The sequence below is a fragment of the Tasmannia lanceolata genome, unplaced genomic scaffold (assembly GCF_043159265.1).
Source record: "Tasmannia lanceolata isolate RefF3 unplaced genomic scaffold, GAP_Taslan_0.1 ptg000020l, whole genome shotgun sequence".
NCBI classification, from domain to species: Eukaryota; Viridiplantae; Streptophyta; class Magnoliopsida; order Canellales; family Winteraceae; genus Tasmannia; species Tasmannia lanceolata.
In genome coordinates, this window is record NW_027518697.1 from 18,877,631 (window position 1) to 18,902,991 (window position 25,361).

Sequence of the window (25,361 nt, forward strand, 5' to 3'; positions counted from 1 at the left end):
TGAATATAAATTCCACAAAATATTATCATTGATACTATTATACAGTTGCTTACCTAAAGAGCAACTTAGCATAACAGTTATGTCTCCTGTCTCCTTACAAAATACTCCTTACAGCAATGGGTTGACCCACTTCTACGCTTTGTCCAGAGCATAAATGACAAACCAATGCTTACAATATAATCATTTGGGATAATAAAAGAGAGAATGCTAACACACAGCACGGTGTTGAGATGTCCTGTGTCTAAATGCATAGTGCAATTAGATCTCAAAACCTACAGCGATATAGAGAGCGGATGACTAAAAATTAAAAATTAAAAATTAAACAGATAACCCAATGAAGGAAGTTGGATAATAGCTTAAAATAAACTCTTTCAATTTTTATCTCAATGGCATAAGTGCTTCTGCTCCTCTACAGAAGAACCTTGTTGACACTCGTCCGTGTAAATCAATGCTATATTCAGCCCTTCATGGTATTGGGACCCGGGTAGAACTCGCCCTGAAAAGCAAAAGCTAGCGGTTAAGGGGAGGGAACCCATTCCCTTATAAGCCCATCCAAATCGTCACACTTTTTCAATGTGGGACTATTTTGCTTTCACGTGGAACCCCCCAACAATATTCCCCTCCACGTGGAAGCACTGTGGACAATCTCGCCCCTTCACGCGACAGGAACGTGGGAACTACGAGATCTTCCCCCAGGGATTTCCGTCCTCGGAGGCATACCGGGGTTACCGAGATCTTCCCCGAGGGATATTTCCATCCTCGGAGGCTAAACCAGAGTTACCACGTGCCCAGCTTTGATACTACTAATTGTAGGGAATCTAACCGGGTAGAACTCACCCCTAAAAGCTAGCTGTTAGAGGGAGGGTGGTGCCCATTCCCTTATAAGCCCATCTAACATCGTCACACTTTTCCGATGTGGGAATATTTTGGTTTCATGTGGAACCCCCCAACACATGGGAACTGCAAACAAATAAGAGAAAAAGAGTAAAATTGAGTAAAACATAGAACCCAAACATGAGAAACTCAAACTAAAAAAAGATAAGACAATACAGAAAAAATCACAAAATGATAACTATATAGAAACCCACTATGATAGAAAGAAGAAACAATATAAAAGTAGAACGGATATTTTATAAGACATTGAATGCAGCATATATTATCTTTTCATATGTTATTTTGATACAAAAAGTAGAGAATCCTCTCAAAGAGCTCTCCCTATTGCCTTTGTTCTGCTAGTGGTTATGACATGAGTTTGATTTTGTTAGTCTACCAGTGTTACATGTGAGGCATAGAATATGTTTGCCTCATCTATGTTCCTTTGGGCAGGTCAGATATGATTTATGGAAGGTTAATTTATTATTTGCAAGTAAAGTCCTTTGTTTTAATTTGTTACTCAATGCAAGAGGTTCCATTACGTATTGGATATCCGAGGAGTAGTTTCTAACGTCATTCCTATATAAGTTAAAAATATAAACAAATAGTGAAAAAAAATAAAAAGAAATACAACATGATAGTTCATTGTCCGTACAACATAAAATCTCCTCTTAAGCGTTCATTTTCAAAAAAAATTTGTTTGATAAGAAGCACTCCTCAAAGAAAGTGAAAGAAAAAGAAATGATGAACAGACGTAGAAGATTGATGAACAGACGTACGTAACCAACCATAAAGCATAGACATTGATCTTTACTGACATTAGAAAAAAAAATCGGAATTTGTAGCAACAACCCTATAAAAAGCAAAACCATTAATTACTTCTAACATTATGAAAAAATACTCAAATTTGAAACAGCTGAATCAAAAGAACCATATCATTTTCCTCTAAATTGTGGAAATAAAAATTTTCACTGGTAATCGAATTCGGCATTACAAACGCGGCCAATCTCACGGATGAGAATTTTCTTACACATGGAAAGAGATAAATTGAACTAACCCTATTCAATTTTTACTTAAGAGGGACCTTCAATTTATGATAATATCCCTCTTGGTTAACCAAAACCATATCATTTTCCTCTAAATTGTGGAAATAAAAAATTTTCAAAGAGGACCTTATTTTCAAAGAACAGATAAACAAAAGGAGGAGGGCAGAAATGCTATGAATTGGGTGGAAAGAGAAACTAGACAGGGTGGAAATATCGTTTATACAAACAGAACCATTCTATTTGTATGTTTTAACTCTCTTCTACTGAACTATAGAGATAGGATTTGTTCATAACAAATGGGCCTAGGTAAAGGTCATAGTAGCCTGCAACTTGGTCGATCCTTGGTTGACATGTTGCCTGACATTTCAACTCAACGGGAAGCTATTACTAAGCTCCGTTGCGAAGAATTTCGAGGGTGCCAATAGCAAAATAACATCAATTAAACTGAAGATAATACAAAAAGGATTTGGGGATTACCTTTTCACTCCTTTGTAAATTGAAGCTCCCCTCTTTTTCTGCAAATTTGGGTGAGATCATAAGAATTCTACAGCCAGAGTGGGATGCGTGAAATTAAGAGTCTTACCTTTGCCCTCTTACGGATTCAATGAATTCTTGCTTGGTAATTTTCTTTATATCCTCTATTTCCTAAATGTAATTCGACACCCAAAAATCAAATCCCAATTGGCAAAGAAATGAATACCATGGGTTTTTTCACATTTTTATAGATTGTAAAAAATGGAAGTGGAAAAAATAAAAAATTCTAAGAGGCTTACCTTAATTTCTGATGGGTATGTTGTTGGAGCTTTTCAGGCCTAAGAGAGGAAACTGTGGTTAGAGCTGAAACTGTGCTGCCACCTCTAAAACAACCCTAATACAAACCCGAATGTATGTGTTGCAGGTGGAAAACCCCATCTCCAATGAAAGATAGTAAAAATCTAAACTCATAACAGGAGTACATTAAAAAAAAACAGAAATTAACAAAATTCAAAATAATAAAACCCAAAGCAAACCTAACTTCTCCCTTCCGATCAATTTCTCTGCCGTATTAGGGTTTAGGATTTTTAGGCGAGTGAGTTCAATTGGGAGCAAAGAAAGGGATTGGGGATTTATTGTATCCATCTTTGCTCAAAGAGAGAGTTTTAGGGTTTAGGATTTTGGTAGTGCAGAGAGAGAGAGAGAGAGAGAGAGAGTCAATCGGATAGAATTTACAAAAAAATACGCATTTCTCTTCTGCTGAGAGAGAGGACAGGTGGACGACACGTCTTAGAGAGATTAAAAATATCTGAAGATAAAAGCCGACATGGGAGAGTGAGGTAGAGGCGTGGGGAGTAGGACTGTCAATCGGCCCGAGCTTGGGCAGGCCTGAGGTGCTCAAGCGTTGCAGCTCAGCCATGTCTATACAACGGGCTTCGGGCCGAGTTCGGGCCTGACTAAATTTGAAAATTTGCTTGCCCAAACTCCACAACGGGCTTCGGGCTTGCCCATCACCTCTTATTTTCTGCATGAGAAAAGACTAAGGCAAGCACAGAAAAGCCAATTTCATAGAAAGCCATTAAACTTGTTGGCTTTGGCATGTGAGAAAAGCCACACCGATTAATTTTTTGGGGATTTTGTCTTATTCATTTAATAAATCTGAGGTCGAACTATAGCCTATAGGATATGATGATCTAAACCGTTCATATGGAGTAGGCTGAAGAGGGGCCCAATTTGTATACTTCAACGGTTTGGATCATCATATTAAGTAGGCTGAAGAGGGGCAAAATAAAGAAGAAAAAAAAAACCTATTTAATGTTGAACTATAGCCTATAGGATATTAATGTTTAAGTAACCTATTTAATTAATATCTACTGATTTTTAAGGGCATAAAAAATCTTAAAAATTATATAGTAAATATATTATCGGGCTCGGGCCTATAACAGGATGGACGACCCTTGATCAAGCTCGGCCCAAATTAGAGTTTGGGCTTCAACTTTTGACCAAGCTTGGTTTGGCTTGTTCTCATTTTAATTATGGGCGGGCTTTTAGCAGGCCGAACGGGTGGGCTTCGAGCTTGCCCATCCCGATTGACAGTCCTAGTGGGGAGGGTCACGTGGAAGAAAGAGAGTAGATGAGATGCGTTAAACTGAGAGCCGAGGGGACTTCTCACAGAGATGCAAATATCGGGAGGTGGTTAGGTAAGGTCATAAGGTAATTAAAAACCTTATGAATATGAATTTTTCAGGGGCTTAAGGGAAAAACCATACGAGAGAGAGTGCTGGAGAAAAATGGAGAGATAAAAAAATGAATTCCCTTTTTCCTCTTCCTATATTGTAGTAGATATAAGTTGTAACTAGCCACTGAAGTAATGTGTTTTTTGAATAATTTCTATTATTAGGACACGTGTTTACATGCGAGTAACTAATAAATAGTTTATGATGACCATTACTTGGATGAAACTGTTGAAGTGAAGAGGCAACAATGAAGTCTAATAAATGGTATATAATAATAATAATAATAACTTGACTGAAATTTCGAATTCCTAATTCATTAAATTCTGCACACATTTATCTTGATGTAGTGTGGTGTATGATGCACAATCCAAAGATTACGTCAGTTGTGTCAGGAGACGGGAGTCAATGAGTCATTTTTCTTATAACTTAGATGAGTTCACAAGCATTCAAAAAATCAACTATTTATATAAAAAAATTTGAGATTTTAGCCCACAGATCTTTAATCTTATTCAATATTTTATGAGAAATTATTTAGCATGAGTGTGACTGAATATTTCTTTTCATGAATAAATACTCTGATATTTATATGGTAGATTTGAAATGTTACATGGATACTTGATATTTTATAAAGGTTAGACTAACAAATATCATGGACATTATATTGTGTGGCATTAAGTACTCCTTTTCATAAATTGTGTGGGGGTACTATTTTACACAGAGATATATCAAGACATCATATTCGGTAATTGGTCATAAATGTGGGGGTAGGTAGAAGTTTAGCGAGAGGCTATACTTCCGGTGCATTAAATATCATAAGAGTATTTGAGAGACTCTTATCAAAATCCCATTTCTGAGGTAATGCACTGTCTACTTTTGCAACGTATGGTGAGGCTGAATTTTTTAATTCTTAACAAACTCATAGATCTAATGGGGGTGAATAAGTTGTTGCGAAAGCACCCTTGATAAGTCTGCCTATTCAAGTGAGGAAGTTAGGGTCGCTTCCTATGAACTAGACTGGTATAGTTCTAAAGCACTTGCGAAACGAGGTGAGCGCATGACCTAAGTAAATAGAATGCGCGACCGCCACGTGAACCAATGCCCTTGATATATTGCATTGTAACTGACCTATTACACTCCTATTGAGAAGATTAAGGTAATCATCCTCTTATCATATGGAGTGGTGGTAGCTTCAGTTCTTTTCGATATATTATTTTATTTTACATATTTTTTATATTTTAAAAATAGTGGGGGATTGTTGGATATTTTTAAAATATTTTATTTTGTAAAATTGAAAAATGAGATTTTACACAGGGACACTTCTTTTTATGTGAAAAGGTATTTCTAATCAAAAGACACTTATGTTATGGAAATCTGTTGTTTTAAATGAAAGGGTTCATTTGAAAGGGTGCCAAGTATAGAATTATATCGCCCTGTGAGTTACAACTCAGCTTAAGAATTGTTTGGAATGAAAAGCTAATTTAGTGCATAAATTTCGAGGATGAAATTTTTGTTAGGGGGTAGAATGTGAACACCAGAAATTTTGATACTCAAAATATCCCTACTTAAATTTTTGTCCACCCTTAAAAGGAGAGGGAGTTTTTGTCTTTTGGAAACCCATTAGGGTTTGGACTTTTAATAGGAAACTATAAATACATCCTTTAGGATTCTGCAGAACATAACTCCAATCCTAATCATTTCTACAGCCCTCGAAGAGAGAGAAGTTCTTGAGAATAGCATGGGAGAATCGATCGCAGAGCTTCGTCTAGAAATCCGGGTGTGGGAGCCGGTTTTTTCCATCATTTACGCAGGACGACAGGGGATCACCACAATCAGATTTTACATATGGGGTGTTATTTAATCTACGCATCTTACGAACTCGGGACCGAGGTCCTAACTTCGCAAGATAAAGAGAATTCAGAGTCGCCCAGGACCCGTGTTTGTTCTTCTAAGGGAATGAGCAACGAGGCTCGAATTCCATTAGAAGAATAGTAACCAAAGGGGTTCTTTTGCTCTGCGCTTATGAACCCTTATAGTTTACTCTGTTTGTTTAAGGCATGGTCCTTACAGATATCCAGGTAAGGGTATGGATCGTCAAGTGATGAGTATTAGAGAGAGGCTATCTCATTTACATGGATCGTCAAGTGATGAGTATTAGAGAGAGGCTATCTCATTTACATGGATCGTCAAGTGATGAGTATTAGAGAGAGGCTATCTCATTTACATGTTATGATTGTCGTGTTAAGAGTTGGTGAGAGACCATCTACCTATTGTTTGTAGATCTTGAGTCATGCTACAAAGTTATTTTGTTGCTTTACCTTTCTGGATATCATTTTAGAACCAAAATCCAAAATTTTGTTTTGTTTTGTTTCGGGTCGGCCAAAATGTGCTGTCTGTTCAGCTTTGGCATTCGCATGACAAGCACGCTCTGCCAAAGTGGGGCATCTGTAGACATCCCATTTTGACCGAACCACAAATAACCATGTTTGATTGAAAACCCTATCAAATAGGTGAACTAGAGTACCAAATTTCATTCTAAGGTAGGTTAGGATCCCAAGTCCTTATAAAATTTTGTCAAAATCCATTGGAAAATGCCTAATAAGACAAGCAGAGTTAGATAGTGCAAAAGGGGAGTGAAATATCTTGTCCGCCAGCCAGTTTTTGCACTAGAGCAGAAAGGGGGGTGCATTATCCCTGTAATGTCGCCCATGAAAAATTTTACATGAAATTACCTATTTTTAGTTAAAACACAAAATATACATAAAATGAGGTGTCTTGTAAACTTAAAGAGGTAAAAAATTATGCCTAAAATCTATAAATAGAGCATTTAGACTCTTATTTGCAAGGAATTAGGGTTCTTAATCTCTTTTAGAGAGAGAGCTTTCTAGAGAGGGAGAGAGTGAGAGAGCTTTATAGAGAGCGAGAGCTTTATAGAGAGAGAGAGAGAGAGAAGATTCTAGAGAGAGAAAGAGATCCAGAGAGAGAAAGAAGGAGGAGAAGAATCTTTAAAGGAGAGACCCAAGAGAGGAATCCAAGAGATGCTAGAATTTGAAGTTTCTCACACAAGGTTGGTAGATTTTGAGTTTATTTTAAGTTTTTTTTTAAAGATTGGCTTAAAAATAACAAATCTAGGCTAAATATGCAAGAAAATGGTTAGATATAACAACCTATGGCTAAAATCCATCAAAACATGTCTAAAATCATGTCTAATAACAAGATCTAAAATAATTCACCTCGGATTTTGAGTTCTAGTTGAATTTCGATGTGAAAATAACAAAACTATGTGCTGTACAGGCTCTTTTTGCCACTTTTTATCAATTTTCAGTTGGAACTTGTAGAAATTTCTCACATTAAGTTGTAGAGCTCGTTGAGATTTTCGATTTGGCATATTATGGCCCAACATTTGCCAAGAAACGAATAAGTTATGCCAATTTTAAGATTTCAGCTGACAATTTAGGTTAAAATGGTGAATTCTTGGATGGTTTTTGTGAAAATCTTTAAATCTGATGTGTTATGCTTTGGAATTCAAAAATGTATGTGTTAATATGTGTGTGATATGAATATCTAATGAAATCAATGATAGATCTAGGGTTTTGATGTGAAATGCTCTTGTAAAATGTTGAAAAACTTAAAAAATACATGTTGTTCAGATTTGTATTTGTGCTTTTTCGTTAAATTTTGGTTAGAATTTGTAAAAGTGATGCACATTAAAGTTGTAGAGCTTTTCAAGACCTTCGATTTGATATATTTTAAGCTAAAATTGGGTTAGAAATGAAAAAGTTATGACATTTTTAAGATTTTAGCCAAAAACACCATATTTCCAGCTTGCGACTTGACCGGAGATGACCGTTTTCCGGCCACTTCCGGCCCAATCCAGCCGGAGTTGTCAACTCGGAAAGTTTTCATCAATGAATTTTCTAAAACTTTAGTGTTGAACACGTTTCCTAAAAATGTGTTTTTGTCTCTCTGTTTCACAAAAAAAAATTGGAACGTTTCAAAATAAAACTAGAAAAATGAAATCTAAAATCAGCCCAAAGATGGCCGTTTTTCAGCCACTTCCGGCGAATTTATGGGATAAAATTCTTCTTCATTGATTTACAGTGGAACTTAATGAATGTTTATATAGAACACTCAAATGGACTGACCTAGAAAGAGATAAATCTAAATATAAAAATTGATAGATCAAGACTTTCCTAATCTATATTACTATCCTAGTCCATTCAAATTACTAAATCTATCAAATTTTGTAAGATCCGATCTTATTCTCTAACCCATAGCAAATAACTAAAATTAAAAATAAAAATAATTTATTCCACACTAAATGGGACCCATCAAGGAACGTAACATTCCACCCGACTTGAAATCAACCTTGTCCTCAGGGTTGGAGATTAAGAATTGGCCAGTTGGAGCAAAATGAGATCTTGCGTAGAGCTTTCCGAAATTCTTCTCTCTTCTCTTCTTTTTTCTCGCTCCCTTTCTTCTTCTCTATATAATTGCACGAAGGAAGGAAATAATATTATTGTTTTGAGTTGGATCTATGCAGAGGGACTCTCACCTGAATTGAGAAAAATCTGTGTTTATATTTCATGCGTGGCTCTCCCATGTACCTCTCCTATCATTTGGTATCAGAGTGGTCTCTTGTTATTGTTTCGCTCAAAGTTGATGGTAGACGGGACTTGTGCACATAAAGCAAAATGGATGGAGGAATCTATTTAAGATAACATTTGAATTCAATAGGTGAAAAGGTTGGGTATTTTGTAATACCTTAGATTTGCTTTTGACTTGCATGTACCAATCCTCGAAACCTCAACCTCTAAGGTTTAAGAAACGTTCCAAGCCATCACAGTAGAGGAGAGAATTGGTGCAAATAAAGCAATGTATTTTGAATTATACACATAAAACAGTGACCAATTTAAAATAAGAGATTTCTCAAAGGGCCCACATGAACACATCTTGAGATTAGAATGCAAATTTGTTAACATGAATTTTCTAGGGACCATCGCAGAAAGGCATTTCACAACTAGTTGTTGCATGTGAGAGCAACTAAAGAGGCTCACTTTTCAGCAAATTTTGTCTTATTCATTTAATTCATGTGAGGCGGCTACTCTCAAATACAACATCCAGCTATGAAATGCCCTTCACCGACCGTCTCTAGCAAACCACTTATTAAGAATCTCCAAAGTTTCAACAAGTAGCGGTCCTTATATATCGTATTAACAATCGAAATATTGTCGTAGGCACTACCGGTAGAGGTAGCATAGTCATTCTCAGATCTACCGGCCAATAGTGCCCCTACATCATTGATCGGCAATTTCAAGTATCCGAGCAAGCATAAGATGTACATGATTGAGCTAATTGCTAATATGAAGCCCTAATCAATCATAAATAGTCATTAAAACTCTAATTATAAAAAAATAACACATCAATCGTAGAATCAAATCAAATTAATGTGCCCAAAATGATGCAATTGCTTCAAGACACCTTTAGATCTATCAAATTCAAGCAACATCGATCAAGAAAGCAACAAATGCCCTAGATTCGTTGGGATTCACTAGTAATCACGCAATCAAAATGGAATCCCGTCATCAAATTAAGTGTATACAAGGATTAAAACAAACCTTGTTGTTTTGGGTTTTCAGAATAGGTTGCTAGTTCAAAACTGATTATTGGTGACCAAATTAAGGATATGATCATTTTAGATTTAGAGAATTGATTTTGAATTCAAAATTGATTTTTGGACTCAAAATTAAAGGCAATTTTGAGTCCATCAGTTTGGGACTCAAAATTGATTTTCAAAATCTGAAATAAACATTGCTTAAATGTAAATTTGAGTCGAATAACTGGTTTTGGATTCAGTTGATTCTCAAAATCCAAAACAAACATGGCCTTGGTAATGTTTTGGCACAAAAAAAGTCCAGAGGAGCCTTACTACTAAGGGGAGTTGTCAATATGGTAAAAACTTTTAAAACGGGACTTCATCACGAAAATAAAGATGATGATGGATATTGGCACTAATACCTTTTGTTCAATGTTAAATTTCACATAAATACAATTTCAACATAACACAGGAATGTCCATCCCACAGTAGGTTTGGGATTTACCCCAAAACTAGGGTTATTTTAGTCATTTTTTATGGAAGCAATATCACGCCGCCTACTGAGACTGCGGCCTAACACATGACAATGCCGCACACCTACAAGGCCAACCCTACTTGCATTTAAGGCATTCAATATTAATAAGTGCAAACATTTGTCAGAGCAATTAACATCCTAAATTAACTAACTTAACCATTCACTACTTTTAAAATTCTAATAAACTGTCTAATCATTATAGTTCTTCAGGATAGAATTAACGAATAATACTCACTATTCACTAAAGCAGAAGTTTGCTTGAACAATTTATCCCCAAAACTGAACTAATGAATGCTCTCTTTGGTCCATGCTAAGATAGGATCTAAATTCTTAAAAATGTAAACCACGGGTGAGCTAACTCTCAGATGTAATAAAGCATTACCCTAGCTGGGCCTAAGCATGCCAATGGAGCAAAAGGAATAGAACAAAAGGTTAGAACAAGACTGAATCATAAAGTGAGGAATATGGTCACACATATTAGAGAAATTCGAGTAACTGAACGTAATCACATCGGAGTATTCAAGTTGTGTGTTTCATGAGTCAATACAAGAGATTCACATGCAATGACAAAGAAATGGTTTAACGAAGTCAACACATAGTCTCAATCATAATTAAAATCATTCAATTGGTGCATATATCATATTCAGACAGAGGTCAAAGTCATACAAAAACTCATATCACTTCAAGATCATTGGCCTAGTCCAAAGGGCTCATTATATTTGGCTACAAGCAGCCCATAGTGTTCGAAACTTGTTCCAACTGATATACATGTCGTCTAGGCCAATGTACAAGCCCCAATTGGCATGGTCCAAATATCCAATGTAATAGCACCAACTGGTAGGACCCAACTTGTTAACGCATAAGTTCCAATTGGCAAGGCTCAAATCCTAAGCCTCCACAAGAAGTGTCCAAATCAAGTACATCAAACATGCAATGATAAGTGAAACACTCATTCGTTGAAAATCATACTGACTCCTTCACTTATGAAGACGTGCAATGATAATAGAGCAATCAATAAGGTGAATACAGCCTGAAGACATGATAGTATAGAAAACACGAATACTTGGTAAGGGTCACACGTTGAAGCTTGTACAAACAAAATCTTATACATTCGATATCATATCAATAATAGTCATAAGCTAAGAAACAATATACAATATCAAACAATAACAGGGGGAGTCAATGGAACAATATCCAATATTACATCAATAATTTGGATGAATCAATGAAAATACATGGACCAAAACATAAATGCATGCTAGACCCAATTCAATCACAAGACGGGTTAATCACATGATTTCATAGATCAAACTCTAACACAAAGCCACGGATCGAAGGGAGTGCCAAACATAACGTTTCAAGATCAAAGACCTAAAGTAATACTATATTGCTTACCTCATACAAAGACCCACTACTTTTCAAACTTTGAATCTTTAATCACCCATTATCAAATAATCATTCAAATAATCACAAAAGTATCTAATATCGATATACGGAACATCATAGAGGCATGAAACACTCTTTGAGGTTTAACCGGGAAAAGAATGGTAGCTCGTCCAAGGGTCCCTCTTAGTATCTTGAAATTAACCGCATTATAAAGTCCTCAAACATTTTTTGGAATCATTTTTAAGAGAAAGTAGTCATTTCAAACATATCCATAGAGTATAAGAACTCGAAATAGGATGAGAAAAGAGTAAGTTAAGATTTTCTGAAGTTTGAGATGCCGTCAGGAAAATTGGCTCACGGACATTGACCCCAGGCGACTAGGTTTTCCTTCGGAATGCGATTTCTGATTTTAGAATTGTAAAGGCTCTAACTCACTCAATTTACATTGGAACTAGGCGTGGCTGGACTCGTTGGAAAGCTTATAGCGAAGAGCTTCCAAAGGGGCTGACAAACTCTCCAAAACCCTGTCGGAACTTTGCAGAAAAGAGAAAATAAAGAAAAAATCTCACTTTCTTAACCATAATCTTTACGACATTTAAAAAATCAAAGAAGATAACACCAAATCCATAATCTAAACATGATTCTTACTAAGATCAACCAGCAACCCGGTTCATGGAACAAGGAGTGAAGCAAGGGCTAGGAAATTGATGGAAGAACCTGGCTGATTGATTTCTTCAACGTCTGTAATGATCTTCGGGGATCATAGCTCCCTACGATTTCATTTGTCTCCCCCTCTCTCTCTCTCTCTCTCTCTCTTCAACGTCTGTAATGATCTTCGGGGATCATAGCTCCCTACGATTTCATCTGTTTCCTCTCTCTCTCTCTCTCTCTCTCTCTCTCTCTCTCTCTCTCTCTCTCCAGAAAACCCATCTCTCTTTCTCTAGAAAAGAATACCTAAACAGTAGTATTTAGAGTGCGTTTATTAACGCTAATACAAGTTTAGGGTGAATTGACAAAAATACCCTAAAGAAATTCAGAATTTGCAATTCTAGGGTATTTCGAGCAGGATTTTGCCCGAATTAAGCAGTTCTTGTCTTTTTGCACACTTGTAGGGAAACCATAAACTCTTCTTTTTAACAAAACGGGTTTTAGTTTTTCTAGCTGCTCTCTTTCAATAATTAGATAACACTAATCATCTTTGATCTAAAGAGGCACCCGCATTTGGATGGCCAGAATCGAGAATCAGAATTGGCATCAGAATATATTATGATGCCGCACTATTTCAGCATTTGGTTCAAATAAATGAAGGGCTGGCGGAATTAAACCCGGGGTGGAATCAATGGGGGAATTTATGGTATCACCTCTTTTCCGCCTAAGAGATGGTACCGGAATCGGAATGGGGATGCTGATTATGATTCTTGATTCTAGCAATCCAAACTCACCCAATCTTGATTATTGCCATTTGTGGGCCATGACTGTTTAAGGCCCTGTTTATTTTGGATATTGAGAATTGATTGTGAAATTATACATCGGGGGGTTTATTTAAGAAGTTTCTCATTTTTTTTAGACAGGGTTCTATAATTTTTGGCATCATTGAGCTTCATCAATATCCCGATGGCATCATTGAGCTTCATCAATATCCCAATGTATATAGATACAAATGGTCCAACGGGAGCAAGAACTTCTAAACATTTGGAACATTTCATTTCCGAACATAAGTATGTTTTCAAGTAGTCTTCGATCAATTATGTATTAATGAATATTAGAGCCAGTCTAAAACAAAAGACATTTATTAATAGACCATGGTTTGCTATTATAATTCAATTCAAATTGATTATTATTGGGAATTGATCTCTGCACTTCTTTGTTTTAAAAAATGACACTTCTTTCAATTTTACCCTACCTAGAATAGTTTTTAGAGGAATTCTAGACTGAAGGGAGCCCTTGCAAAAAAGAGGTGAAAGGGCTCTCCTATTGGCTACACATCACCATCATGCATTAATAACGGCTGAAAAGTCAAACATGATGGTGATGTGCAGCCAATGGGGGAGCCCTTTCACCTCTTTTTTGCAAGGGCTCTCTTCATTCTAGACTTCCTCTAGTTTTTAATATAGTTACGAGTTCTAATTAATAGACCATGATTTGCTATGAACAGCTAATCAGAAGGGATTTGCTAGGTAGCAAAACTTGGTTTTAAACACGCTTTGTATACTGCAGTTTAATACTATGTTTAAAAAATTTACAGCTAAAAAACTCTATTTTTGTTAGGAAAACTTTTAAAACACGTTTTAAATGTATTAAAAGCATTTTGGCCAACTTTTCCAATCTACCCCTGCAATATTTTATAAATGACAAAATTTTTAGGGGGCGATGAGTTTTTCACCCCCTGTAGGAGGCATGTGCCCCACTATCAGCATGATTTGACGTCAAAAAGAGTTAAAGTTGCCCACAATTTACGTTAAAAGGGGGGGGGCGCATCCCTCCTACAGGGAGAGTGAAAAAATCATTTCCCAATTTTTAAGGGGAAATGTTATCAGCACTACCGTATTTTCATGAGGAAACTCCTCACTTTATTCAAAGTACGGTATGGCCTGCACCATAAGATGATCCAAACCGCCCATCAGATGGGCCACAACCTAAATAGGTTGTACCCCAAAAATTATTTCCATAGGTTGATCATAACCCTCCGATCTATAGAGGGTTAGGATCAACCCTCTAACATTCAGATCGGGGTTAGGATCAACCTAAGGAAATGATTTTTGGGGCACAACCTATTTAGGCTATGGTCCATCTAATGGACGGTTTGGATCATCCTATATGGTGCTGGCCATACTGTACTTTTAATAAAGTGAGGAGTACCCTCATCAAAATACAGTAGTGCTGATAACATTTCCCTTTTTAACATATTGAACGCGTTTTTTCATGTTTTTGTGTATTAATTGGCCATTTTTTTACTCCTTTTTTTAACAAATACTGTATTTAACTCAAATTTTCACCGCCCCTTTTTTGGGCCAAATCACGTTTTGCTAACTATGATCATAATAGTGTTTAAAGCATTATAAAAAGGGATTTGCTAGGCAATTTCCTGGAAAGCCATTTCACGGCTGACTTCTCTTTTTTTTTTTTTTTTTTTTTTTGTAACATAGGGTGTCCCCACCCCCTTTGGAAGTAGGACTATTCCCTACGGATGCGCGCAATCGCCCATAAACCACGCGCATCAGGTAATCCCGGGTGGGATTCGATCACAAGTCTCCGGCGAGCAAACCCATGACTTATGCCGAAGAGCCAACATCCGTATGGGCGATTTCACGGCTGACTTTGCATAAGAGAACAGCCACATAGGCTTACTTTCCATCATATTTTGTCTCATTCATTTAGTTCATCTGAGGTGGCTTTTCTCTCCTGCAAAAGTCAGCCACGAAATGGGAAGAAGAAGAAGAAGACTAAGGCTTTTGTCGCCTGGAATTCCTTCAGAATCGTAGAAAAAAATTACACAAATTCCAGTAGACTTCACCCAATTACATCTCCACACACATCCTCCATCTCGTGAATCAGTAAAAAGAAGAAAAAAGGCTACTTACATTGGCATTACCATGTTTTGATAATTGCACCTAGACCTGGCAAACGGGTGGGTCGGGCCGGGTCAACCCGCGGGTGGTGCGGGTGCTGGTTACACGGGTCAGAATTTTGGTGACCCGCATTTTTACGGGTCAGAAATTTGGTGACCCGCGCGGCCCGCGGGTGGGCCGGGTCAACCCGCGGGTCACCCGCAAATATAATATGGGATTGTAATTCTCCTGATTTGACGTGATTTGACCGCACCCTAGTTTTCCCCGTAATTGTAATAACTCTATACATGTTTTTCGTATTTTTCTCGTAACCATTTATCCGTAATTTTTCATTTAAAACTTTATAACTCAGTCATTTTACTTTTCGTTTTGTAATGATTACTTTTTTTTACTTTTTACTTTTGCTAGAAACCTTCGCCTCTTATCTTTGCACAGAGTATTACCACCTATTAAAAAACAAAAAAAACGAAATGTTATCAACACTACTGAGGGCACTCTCACTTTATTAAAAGTATGGTATGGCCCACACCATCGGATGATCCAAACCGTCCATTAGATGGGCCATAGCCAAAATAGGTTATACTCCAAAAATCATTTCCATCTGATGATTTCCCAAGTGCTGATAACATTCTCCAATAAATTCTTAAAAATTACTTTAAAAATGCGGGTGCCCGCGGGTACCTGCGGGTTTACCCGGCCCAACCCATGTTTTTGCGGGTTGGGTTGCCCGCGGGTCAAATTTTGGCGGGTCACTAAAACCCAGACCCGTGCCCGCAAATTTGCGGGTGGGCCGGGTCGACCCGCGGGCATGGGTCGGTTTTGCCAGGTCTAATTGCACCAAACTCACCTTGCCTTTTCTTTTCTAATTGGCTTTCAAGAGGTTTTTGGGAATTGTAATAGCACTACCATGTTTTGATAATTGCACCAAACTCACCTTGTCTTTTCTTTTCTAATTGGCTTTCAAGAGGTTTTTGGGAATTGTAATAACCTGTGACAGTTAGTTAAATAATAAAAGACAAGATGAGTTAGTGCAATTATCAAAACATAGTGGTGCCAATATCAGTAGCCAAAAAAATGTACCTGACAAACAAATGTAACAATTCAAATAAAGCCACATTCACAAAATAGGCAAAGAAATCAATCCCACCTCGGCATCATCCAAACTCGAAATCAAACCCACCTTGGTGCCATCCAAACTCACCATAGAATCTCTACCGCCTTCCTCAGATGCTGACTTTTTGATGAACTCTATACAATCCGCAACTGCCTCACTATAATGAGAATCCGGCGGATAAGCCCTTGGCACGTAACCAGAAAAACCATTATTTTCTGTCCGCTTAGAAATAGTGGACAACATGATCAATCGGAAAACCACTTCCCGGAACCGCTCCAACAAAGATACCGGCGACCGGCGAGTTCGTCGGAGTCCGGGAATACATAGACTTCCTTTCATGGTCCTTATCAGGAAGACCCCCAAAAGGTTTAAGAGGGTTTAGATGAGAATCTAAGGCCACAACACATGAAGTTTATATGTATTGTTTGGAGAAGAGAATATATAGCAAAGAATACATATAAACTAGCCTTGATTAGCCTTGAAGGGTGCACATGGTTACATGTGCATGGTGTAATCTTTAATGGTCGAATGAATCCAACGTATATTTATTCAAATCGACCGACCATGAATGACCCTTGTTATATTAAAGAGGCTGTTAAACGTTGGTCCACATTCTTCTTTTTCTACTATATAGGGATTTGCTAGGCAATTCTGCGGGAAGGCATTCCGCGGCTGACTTTTGATGGAGAGAACAACCACATGGGGGTACTACATAGATGTCACCCTTGATCTTTGATCTAACGACTGTCTGTCACATGCAGCTGACACATAAACTCTCTCTCTCTCCACTTCTTATCATGATGACAAATAAAAAGTAGTGAAAATGTAGTCAATTTTTAGGAAAAGACAAAAAAGGGGTGGAAATGCAAACTATTATTTCCCATGTACATAGGGATTTGCTAGTGTCCATCGCAAAATGCATTTCGCGGAAGGCCTGTTGCATGTGAGAGCAGCCACCTTGTCAATGAAGACAAAATCTGCTGAAAAGCGAGCATGTGCAGGCTCTCACATGCAACAGGCCATCCGCGAAATGCCTTTGGCAGTGGATGCTAGCAAATCCCATGTGACATATATGGGCTTGAGAAAAGTACGGAATGTGTACTAATGTTTGGAGAAATTACGGATTGCTGGGACCTTTTAAAACAAGAACAAAAAATGGGCTATTCTTCAAAATCGGGTGGGAAAAAGACCCTGATACCCTTCTGACATCAACAAAAACGTCATTCAGCTTCCTTTTTCATTACTGCCCATTAAATTGGCACGTTACACGAGGCTTCTTTTGGTTCGTCCGAATATATATTTGAACTGACCGAATCTTGGGTTCGTTTCTATCTTGGCTGTCGGAAATAACTAGAGATGGATAGATGCTTGACACATGTTGGAAAACTTTTTGGACCGCTGACAACCAAAGTCAATCATTATCTTTTGGCATAGAACGGTAACGTTCTTGAATACGTCTCTTTTGGCTTAGAAACTTTCTCTTTTGGTCCTCGCTTCTCTTTTGGCTTATAACGGTAACGTTATTGAATACGTCTCTTTTGGTTTAGAACGGTGACGTTATTGAATATTTTATTATTTCTCACGTCTCTTTTGGCTGAGAACGCCGCCGGATTCTAGGGTACGCCGACGGAAATAGGGTGTAAGCGAAAATATGGTGTACGCCAATGGGAATAATGGGTACGCAGGCGTAAATAATGGGGTGCGCCGGCTGAAATAGGGTGTAAGCAGAAATAGGGTGTATGCCGGCAGAAATAATGGGTAAGCCGGCGGAAATAATGAGGACCAAAATAGAAGTGAAAATATTCTAAGCCAAAAGTGGGTACGCCGGCGTAAATAATGAGGACCAAAAGAGAAGGGAAAAGATTCTAAGCCAAAAGTGGGTACGCCAGCTTACCCACTTTTGGGTATGCCGGCGGCGTAAATAATGAGGACCAAAAGATAAGAGAAAAATTCTAAGCCAACAGTGAGTACACCGGTGGAAATAATGGGTACGCCGGTGTAAATAATGAGGAAAAAAAGAAAAGGGAAAAGATTCTAAGCCAAAGTGGGAACGCCGGCAGAAATAATGGGTACGCCCAAAAGTGGGTACGCCGGCGGAAATAATGGGTACGCCGGTTGCTTAAATAATGAGGACCATAAGAGAAGGGAAAAGATTCTAAGCCAAAGGAGGCGTATTCAATAACGTTACCATTTTAAGCCAAAGAGAAGTGAGAAAAAGATAACGTCAACATTCCAAAAAGTATTCAATAACGTCACCGTTCCAAAAAGTTTTCCAAAACGTGTCAAGCATCCATCCGTCTCTAGTTATTTCCGACGGCCACGATAGAAACGGGCCCAAGGTTCTGTCGGTTCAAATACACATTCAAACGAACCAAAAGAAGCCTCGTGAAGCGCTCCAATTTAATAGGCAGTAATGAAAAAGAGGACTCTGTCGATGTCAGGAAGGTATTAGGGTCTTTTCACCACCCAATTTGGAAGATTAGCCCGTGTTTCATTCTTGTTTTAAAAGCTGCCCGTAATCCGTAATAACTAGAAACATTAGCCTACATTCTGTACTTTTCTCTATGGGCTTCCACTTCTTTTTATGATGACAAATAAAACGTAGTGAAAATGTAGTCGTTTTTTTAGAAAAAGGCAAAAAAGGGGTTGAAATGCAAACTATCATTTCATGTACATATATGGAGAGAGAGAGAGAGAGATCTAATGAATTATAAAACCAAAGGTAGGTGAGGGGAATCATATGATCTGGGTGAGTGAATCACCACCATCCATTGCATTAGATTCTTGTACCTTTTCTGTTTGTTGGGTAGTTGGGTCTTCTCAGTAGAAAAAAAGGAGTGCAATCTTGGGTACATGAATTGAGGAGTATTCATTACTCGTCAGTCATCATACATGGAGTTGTATAGGTTTAATAATTTCTACTGTTTCAACCAAACGGTCAGAAACAAAGGAAGGGATAATTCCCTCAAACAAGTTAGCACCTATTGAGAGTATTAGAGCATTCAATGTCTGGATCTCCCTCAATAACCAGTGAGGATAGATGGCTCATAACCTCTGAGCATGAAAAGTATTCCACCAAATTACAGGCATTAGACTATTAAATCAGAGAATATCCAACCTCTCTGTCAGATGAGTTTGCACTTATGAAGTGTTGAGAATATATAAGGATCCCAAACTAAATAGTTTTAGCCTTTTACGTCCTCGTCTCCTAAGGTTTCTTCTAGTCTAGCCCTATTTAGTTAGTTTTACTTTTTATGCAGGAGTTGTTTTCTTGTAAAAGATCTATTCCGATCTCATGTAATCTTTGTCTCATTATATAAATAGAGGAATGATAAACTGAAGGGAGCCCTTGCAAAAACCAGCTACAAGGGCTCCCCCGTTGGACCATCTCACCAAAGTGCATTTATAATGGAACAAACATAATGCCCATTGGCGAAATAGTCCAATGGGGTGGGGGGCCCTTGTAGCTGCTTTTTTGCAAGGGCCCTTCAGTTTAAATAAAGTTTTGACATGCATAACTCATTCCACTGTGGAATCGAAGTTCATTATATTAAAATACTTTCGTGTCATAGTGATAAAGAACATCCCTCTAATGACATGTATAATGCATTCTACTATAAGAATACAACCTAGTGGGAAATCCGTGCGATGCACGGGGCGAAGAAAGACACTGCTTTAAAATTGTTTTAATGAAATGTTTTAAGCCATATTTGGCAACTATGAATAAGAGACTTTTTTTAAAAGGATATGCCACGTGAGATGGAGAATCGTGAGAAGTGATGATTTTTTATTGCATCCCACACGTTTAAGGAAAAAAAATAGAAAAGTAGCTGATTTTTTGCCTAAATATTATAGGGAAATAAAAAGTAACGTTTTGATATTGTGTAGGAAAAATAAATAGAAAAATAGCTGATTTTTTGACTAAATAATCTACGGGATAAATAGAAACATTTTGATATTGTATTTTGTAACTAAATAAAAAACATTGATGCCACGTGTCGCACCCACGTCGTCCAGATTCTGTTTTACATATATATTATATGATTTATTACATTAAGAACTAAAAAGAAAATGGAAAATTATTTTGGGACGCTAGGTCGGGATGGCCTTTGCACGCCCTGCATGCGTGCCAGATCCTTGGAGTCCCTATGTCCCTCCTGGAGTGTCCTACTAGCATCCCTCTATTTGTTTAGAGATATGCCCTCCTTCTTGGAGCATCCTACTAGCATACCTCTATTTGTTTATGTTGAAATATAAATCATTATATAACACCAATTCTTAGAGCTTAATAACCCGTGCAAGTTGGCATGTCGGCCGGCTTCGTGGGTTTGCTCCCCATAGATGTGAGTTTGAAATCCCCGGGCTTATCCGATGCCCGTGGTTTACGGGTGATTGCGTACATCTGTAGGGATTAGTCCTAAATGGCGTGGGGATACCCTATGTCATTAAAAAAAACAACTTAAGCTTTTGGAGTAATTGGTAGGTTCTCATGGTATCAGAGCTATTGCCTCAGGGCAAGTCCTGGGTTCAAAACCTGATCGGGACCCAAAATCGATTGTCCAACCAGAACGTGGCATGTGTCCCCAAGTAAAATTCCCCAATTACCCTTCCCAGCAAAGGATAATTAAGGACTTAACCCAAAAGAACAGAAATATAAATCCACATTCCGCCCAATCACAGGGCGACACCTGTCAGAGGGCAGAAGGGTAAACCAACCACATCCACTTACTATAAATAGCCATTAAAGGCTCAAAGGTAGGGGCCCGAAACCCAAGAAATTATTGTTCATAGCTATTTTCTGTTCTATATAACCTGTAGATGATGTCTTGTGTTAACATAAGCATCAGAGGGCCCGTCCGGGGACTGTCCCCCGGGTTGGCCTTCTGATCGGGTGTTACCTTGCGCAAGGTTCGTCTTGGTACAGAGCCGATCTCAGTGATCGATCAGATCAACATCAACTTCAATATCCGATCATATCTCGGTTAGGCTTGCTCTTCTTGGATTGCCATCTCACATAACTGATTTTGACCACAACAGTTTGGGGCCATCCGTGGGACTTGAACGAAAAGTTGTCCCCAATCTTCCACATGGCAGGCAGGAAAAGCAACCGCACGGGTTCAAGTCGAGGTGCGGGTTCGGGACGAGGTGCCCAATCCCAGCAGCCACCTAGAGACCCTCCGCCTTCCAAGGTTCCTCCCAAGAGCAGGCGCCTAGCTTCGCAGATCGTAGCTCAAGTTCATCGAGAGGATCAAGCACTAGAAGAGCAGCGATCGGCCGCGTCCGTTGTGCAGCTCCCAATCGAGCAGTTCAATCACATAATGCAGCAAGTGGCCGATCTGACTAACCAAGTCAGGATCCTCACTAACCCTCCTTCTGCATAGCCACTGTCCCTAGAACCATGCATGCAAAGAGAGGGAGTGTCTGACATGTGCGAAGAGCCGCACGACTGTCTCAGATCTCGCCCGCACTCGTCCAATCGATATTCCCTGCACAGTCGTGACTGGTCTCCTTCGCTGAGTCGAAACATACATCAAGAACGATCTCCATCACCAAGTCGCGATTGCCGTCGCGATCGATCGAGATGGTAAACCGACAGCAAAGTCCAAAGAATATCGTAGGCCAAGGGAAGCACCAAGAGTGGAAGAGAAGATCTGAGAGTCGATCAGACTCCGCTTCTAGTCCTCTACAAGAACATAAAAGGCACAAGGAAGAAAAGAAGACAAAAAGGATGAGCGCATGTAGCGCAAACTTGAAGAAACCGATCATCGGATTGAAGAGCTAGCCAAAGGCCGTAAGAATCCTGATCTCAAGGCATTCAGCAGCAAGCCTCCATTTACAGAAGCAGTCATGAATGCACCAACTCCCCGAGACTTCCAAATGCCACCGATCTCGCGATACGACGGGACAACCTACCCCGTAGACCATCTAGAGATCTTCAGAACCATGATGCTGCTACATAAGGTCTCGGATGGATTCCTATGTAGGGCCTTCCCAACCACACTGGTAGGTGTGGCCAGAGATTGGTACTCAGGACTAAGGCCGAATTCCATTAACTCATTTGAAGATCTAGGAGACAATTTGGTTCAGTACTTCATGAGCAGTCGTCGACCCAAGAGAACAGTCGCATCCCTCAAGGCGCTGAAACAGGAACGTGATGAATCTTTGAAGGAGTCTGTACGCCAATTCAATATGGAAGCCTTGCAAATAACCAACTTGGATCCATCTGCAGTCGTAAACGCTTTGCTAGCGGGAGCTAAGTCGGATGACTTCAAGCGATCCATTGCACAGAAGGCACCAACTTCCTTAGCTGATCTTATTGCGATGTCAGAAAAATACATTCGGTAGAAGACACAGTGGCGGCTCAGAGCAACATGCATGGTGGCCAACTTGAAGAGGAAAAGAAATTCCAAGAAGTACAAAGGAATGGGCAATCATCGAACCAGAAACACAGACGAGAAGATGGACCACCCCGAAAGGAAAAGAGCCCACCACGAAGAGAAGAAAATTATACCCCACTCAACACCTTCAGGGCCCGGATTTTGGCATCCATAACAGATTAAGACTTTCTTATGTGGCCAGCCAAGATGTTGAGCAAAAGCAACAAGAGGGACAAGTCCAAGTACTGCAGGTACCACAAAGACCATGGACATGACACCAACGAATGTCGGCACTTGAAAGAAGAAATTAGCTACTGATCTAGCGAGGGCACTTGAGAAATTATGTCAAAGGAGGGGCCAAGACAGAAGAGAACCCCGGGCTCCTAGTCCAATCAGGGGTAGAAGTCCGCAAGGGTCTCTGTCGCAGAGAAGCCGAGCAAGGTCCCCGGCTCCAGTTAGCCCTCTCGGAATAGAACCATCTTTCAAACCAACCGGGGTCGTCACAACCATAGTCGGAGGACCAACCGCAGGAGGAAGCTCAACGGCTGCTTGCAAGGCTTACGCTCGCCAAGTCAACTCAGTACATATCCCCGATAAAAAGTTGAAAACTGAAAACACAATTTCGTTCTCTAACGCTGATCTGAACGACATAATCTTGCCGCACAACGACGCCCTGGTCATCACCATGTTGGTCGCCAACTTTGAAACACCAAAGATCATGGTCGATAATGGAAGCTCTGCCGATGTCTTGTACTATCACGCTTTCAAACAGCTATGCATCAAAGACGATCTCCTGAAACCCTCCACCACAGAACTTTATGGGTTTGCTGGGGAGGTCATCAAAGTGATGGGCTCCATAGAACTACCAGTCCTCGTGGGGAATGCACCACCATGAGCCACCACCATGGTGGACTTCCTAGTAGTGAATACCCCTTCGGCATACAACGCAATTTTGGGAAGACCACGGCAAAACTTGTTGAGAGCAATACCTTTCGCCTATCACCAAAAGATGAAATTCATAACCCCGAGAGAGCCAGGTGAAGTAAAAGGCGATCAAACTTGCTCTAGAGAATGCTACGTCATGCCCTTAAAGGGAAGAGGCCACCGGAAGCATTGCCTATTGAAATGCTGGATCTCCGCGATGAAGCTCAAGTGGTCGTCAACGGAGCAATAAAAGAACTTATTCAAATCCCCCTATATCAAGATCAAGCTGAAAAAACAGTACAAGTAGGATCGCCACTGGACGGAGAAGTCAAAGATCAATTAATCCATTTTCTTAGAAGTAACGCCGATGTTTTCGCATGGACACTAGGCGACATGCCAGGTATCGATCTGGAGGTTAGTGTTTACAAGCTCAGCGTGGACCCAACTTGTAACCCGATCAAACAAAAGAGAAGACACTTCGCTCCCGAGCGGCAAGCGGCTATCAAGGAAGAGATTGACAAGCTACTACGAGCAAATTTCATCCAGGAAATCAGATACCCCGACTGGTTGGCCAACGTAGTGATGGTAAAGAAGTCTAACGGGAAATGGAGGATCTGTATAGACTTTGCCGATCTGAACAAAGCATGTCCGAAAGACAGCTACCCTCTCCCGAAGATTGACCAGCTTATCGACGCCACCTCGGGTCACGAACAGTTAACCTTCATGGATGCTTTCTCAGGGTACAACTAGATCAGAATGTATGAGTCAGGCATTCCAAAAACATCCTTCATAACCGATTAGGGATTGTACTGCTATCGAGTGATGCCCTTCGACCTAAAAAATGCGGGAGCTACCTATCAGAGGTTGGTCAGTAAACTCTTTCGGAACCAGATTGGCAGAAACATGGAGGTGTATGTAGATGATATGCTCATCAAGAGCAAGAAGGCAACCGACCATATTCCAGACCTCGAAGAAACATTCCAAGTCTTGAGGGGGTACAAGATGAAGCTCAATCCGACCAAATGCGCCTTTGGAGTCACAGCTGACAAATTTTTGGGATTCATGGTTAGTCAGAGAGGAATTGAAGCCAACCCAGAGAAGGTTCAAGCAGTCATAGATTTGCCACCCCCCCCGCTATGAACGATCCGTGAAATACAAAAGCTGACCGGGATGGCTGCGGCGTTGGGAAGATTCGTATCGAAGTCCATCGAGAGATGTCTTCCCTTCTTCCAAGCCATCAAAGGAATAAAGACTACTCCGTGGATGGACTAATGCTAAGCGGCATTTGAAGAATTAAAGTTGTACCTCCTTGCTCACCAAGCCGCAAACCGGAGGAGGAACTGGTGATGTACCTATCGGTAAGCCCCATAGCCTTAACAGCAGTACTGATTCGAGAACATCACGGGCAACAAAACCCAAATACTACGTCAGCAAAGTGCTGCACGAAGTAGAGACAAGGTACAGTTGAATGGAGAAGTTGGCATACGCTCTAATAATGGCAGCAAGGAAGCTAAGACCATATTTCGAAGCACACCGAATCAAAGTACTGACAGACCAACCGCTAAGGCAGATTATTCACAAACCATACACATCCGGTCGACTCGTAAGGTGGTTGGTAGAACTTAGTGAGTTTGACATTAGATACTTACCTCGGCCGACAATAAAGGTCAGGTCCTTGTTAACTTCGTAGTAGAGTCTACTCAGCCCAAGCAATCGGAGGAGGAGCGGGAAAAT

The 25,361-nt window shown here is 39.5% G+C and overlaps 1 long non-coding RNA gene across 3 annotated transcripts; it reads right to left on the minus strand.

The window, feature by feature from the left end:
- On the minus strand, positions 1-3,294 carry LOC143854482 (uncharacterized). 3 transcript variants are annotated; one of them, XR_013237529.1, is made up of 4 exons: positions 2,693-3,265; positions 2,503-2,564; positions 2,397-2,434; positions 1-960 (listed from the first exon to the last, which is right to left on the minus strand). It is a non-coding gene; the product is annotated as an uncharacterized LOC143854482 (long non-coding RNA). The 3 variants fall into 3 exon arrangements; XR_013237528.1 differs by having other exon boundaries at positions 2,397-2,564; XR_013237527.1 differs by having other exon boundaries at positions 2,397-3,294.
- Positions 3,295-25,361: the final 22,067 nt, after the last annotated feature.